At 34.5% G+C, this 3,786-nt stretch overlaps 1 long non-coding RNA gene across 1 annotated transcript; it reads left to right on the plus strand.

Moving 5' to 3' along the window:
* The first annotated feature begins 698 nt into the window (after nt 1–698).
* LOC147517389 (uncharacterized) lies at nt 699–2,817 on the plus strand. The gene is made up of 3 exons (XR_015213857.1): nt 699–1,469; nt 1,759–1,909; nt 2,472–2,817. It is a non-coding gene; the product is annotated as an uncharacterized LOC147517389 (long non-coding RNA).
* Nucleotides 2,818–3,786: the final 969 nt, after the last annotated feature.

The raw sequence follows: 3,786 nt of genomic DNA on the forward strand, positions 1-3,786 counted from the left end.
AAGCATTCAAGGTAGTGGTGCAAAGACACAGGTATCTTATGGTTTGCCACTATAAATAGTTTTCTTAAATAATATAAAACAAGTTATTTCGTTATGATTTTTTTTCCCACATACATCCTACTTTTATCTATCCTCTAAAAGTTATCTACTTTTATGTAGATGCACTTTTTTAGGGTTTTAAACGTTGATATGGTGGTGTCATATATGTTTGCAGATAACCATGGTTGATATACTTTCGATGTTGTTGTATTATGAAGAATTCGGTAAAGTGAGGTATTGGTGTCTTCAAGTTTTGAAGTAGGATGTTTGCAGATATTAGACTCATGTATATTGTTCTGTGTTCGATTCGACGTAAATTGTTCAATTCGAGGAGTATGATCGATCAAGAAGGATTAAAAATGATTATGACAAAAAGCATGGAGCAAATCAACTATTAACATAGCATAATACACTTATAATAGGCCTGAGCAAGTAAACTATTAATGTAGTAAGCCGGCCACAGGCCGACATATTGGCTAGTATCCTCTAGTTCATTAAATATAAGGAGATACAAAGGTTGGCAAAAAGTAAAGCACAACAAAATTCCTAGGAATAACACAAGATAAAAAGTCAAAATGAAAACGGATATATAAAATAAAATATAGAAATAATACAGAAATAAAAATATAAATGCATAATAAATCAATTGTTATTAACTAGTCTCACCTGCGTTTTCAATGGAGGCGCGGTCGAGTTCTTCGCTATCAATCTGGCACTTGAGTGTTGATGAAGTTTTGAACCCGGTCAAGTCGTGACCACTTTAAAGTGTGTACTACTGAAGTGTTAAGTGTGTAGTGTGAATTTCATTCTTTTCCTTCAGTACTCAAGATTAAGCGCTAAATCATTCTTATAGTTCTTTTAATCTTCTAAACCCCTGCAATTTGAAAACATAAAATTATATATGTAACCATACCTTCCCTTGCAAATGAGTTTTGATCCAGAATAAAGTATCTGTCACCTGATGGTGACTCTTTTCTCCAGTGCAACATCAATCTTGCGATGCAAAAAGTCAGTGATATATATATATATATATACAGGCCCGGCTAGGTTGACAGCCAAATTTCCAACAACATCCAAACATCAAAATTTCGGCTGTTGGATATTCTTAGAGATCTAAATATAATCAACACACCAAAATATCAAATAATCTTACGAAGGTTTTCTCTCTCTCCTATTTCTCTCTCCAAATTTGCTCAAGATCCAAGCCAACACCTCCAAATTCAACACCTCCAACACAAAATCAAACAACAAATCTGGCAAATTCGGTGATTCTCCATTGGTGGCGTCAAGTTCGGTGTCATGGAGGGTGACTGTTTGTTGGTGAAATTCCCAGCTCTTTGGGATTTTTAACTTGTCTAAGCTACTTGTAAGTGTACAATTCTTTCCTTTCAACCCCCGTTTCAAGTACCGACGAAGAAGGATTCAAACAGGTACGCTTTCTCTCTCCCTCTCTTGATCTATTTTTTCTCTCTCTCTTGAATTTCCAATCCTTTTAAATTAAAACACCTCTCTAAATTTTGATTTTCCAACTAAACTTTATATTTATAACAATCACTTGTTCACTTACAAAATTTGGATTACTTGGTTATCATATTGCTCAATTTTTTTGATGCTTATGTATTTTGTTTTTCTTGTATTATTATGACCTGTTACAATGTTGCGTACGAATACTATTTGGAACTTTTGGATCAGTAATCGTTCTGCTTCATTTTATTGTAGGTTCATGTTGTTGATGGTATTAAATTTATACAAGGGTTGGCCAATAGTACGACATCTTATAGTGGGGCTGTTACCAAGCATGAAAGTGAAAATTTGATATCCAACGAAAAATTGCTTTTTTCAAATGGAAACAGTACTTCCCTTTTAGAAGGCAAGGAAAGCACAAAAATTGACATTTTAATTATTGACGTCGACTCTGTCAGAGTTCTTAGTTTGCTCAGAGTTTTTAGCCTGTCAGAGTTTTTAGTTTGCTCAGAGTTTTTAGTTTGTTAGAGTTTTTAGTTTGCTCAAGGTTTTTAGTTTGTTAGAGTTTTTAGTTTGCTCAGAGTTTATTAGTGAAAGGAATAGAGAGTTATTGCCTTATTCTTCTGGTCCTGATGCCTATTCTTAGAATCTTTGGTGTCACTAGGGAAGGTTTGTCTGTTTTTTTTCTTTGTGAATTTAATGAAAAGTGTTTACTTTTGAGGAATTGTGATGTGGGTACTTGTTTTAAGAGTAAAGATATAAGTTTTATGGTGATTTAACGAGAGTTAATGGTTTTAACTTTCATTTCCAACAGTAGAATTATAATAATTAACATCACATGATGTCGAGTCTTTTTTAAATGAGTAAAAGAAAACTAGATATTCAGTTTAGAGATATTGAGAAAGTAAAAGAGATGTATTTTTTGATAATGTTGGGAAATTTAAGTGTTCTGTTTTATGTATTGTTAGGGCATAGCGTCTGCTGTAACGTTCATGGGTTCGAGCCATATTTCTACGTTAGTTGTCCTTAAGGAATGGGCCCTGATGATGTCTCTCGTTTCCATCACATTGCTCAAGCTGGAGGCATTCGCTGCAGGGTGTCTGATGCAGAGTATTGGTCTAGCTATTGATTACAGACAAAGATTAAAGAACTTCATCAAGTTCATGGTGTGTTTGGTGGAATTAGTCTTCTGTTAAGATGAGGAGGTTGATATAACTATACAAGGACCATGAAGTAGGATCCTTTTTGTTTTCATTTTGACTTGTAAGTTGTAACATCGTAGGAAAAAAAAAGAAGAGTTGGCATTCTTCTTTAGCATGTTTAGTTTATATTCACTGATAGTAGCATAATGTTTCGTTTACAGAGTTCACCGAAAATTAAAACTCTGACAACCAGCCAAAATTAAAACTCTTACATAGTTTTAGTCTTACAAAGTTCACCAAAAACTAAAACTCTGACAGCCAACCAAAATTAAAACTCTTACATATAACTCTGACAGCGACATTCAAGCCAAAACTCTAACAGCCACATTGTATAAAATTCAAGCCACATTATATAAAACTTTGACAACCAATTCATTGAACCAATCCAACCTCTGAGAATGAGTAGAAACAAGAAGTGGAAAGAACTACAGAAAGGTTTGAAATATAATTTCCATAGTATGACAAAGTGACCAACATAACAAGCCGTGCAAAGAACTTTTGGGTGAGACTCTGATACGCAATCCCCAAGCTTCCTCAGAAATATGGAGGCCAATAACTATACAAAAAATATGACCTTAAATTAAACAGATTTTACAACAGAATTCTTGAATTCTTCTATTGCCAACAACAAAGGACTACCAAAAATCAAGTTACAGTAAGTTAGACATAAGACGTCTTACTTCAAACATTTAATCTTCTTTGAGGCATCTACAACAATTTGGCCCTTCTGGGAGTGTTAACTTTAACAGCTTTTGAAGTTAAGGAGTAGCATCAGGTGAGCTTAGCCTCATTGGCGTCCTACTTCAAACAATCAATCTTCTTTATGGAATCAAGAATAGTTTGTCCTCTCTCGGCGTGAGTTAACTTTAACAGCTTCTGAAGTTGAAGAGTAGCATTGGGTGAGCTAGCCTCATTGACAGAGAGGGCCATGGGAAGGGCAAAAAGAACCTCATTCACATTTTCCTTAAGCTGAAGGCAATATAAGTCGTTGAAGACCTGAAAATAAGTTATGCACCAAGTAAATACCTACCACTTTTAAGAAATATAAAAGTAGATCTGCTCCAGCTTCTGCCTTGCCCAA

This window comes from Coptis chinensis, chromosome 2 (assembly GCF_015680905.1).
Source record: "Coptis chinensis isolate HL-2020 chromosome 2, ASM1568090v1, whole genome shotgun sequence".
NCBI lineage: Eukaryota > Viridiplantae > Streptophyta > Magnoliopsida > Ranunculales > Ranunculaceae > Coptis > Coptis chinensis.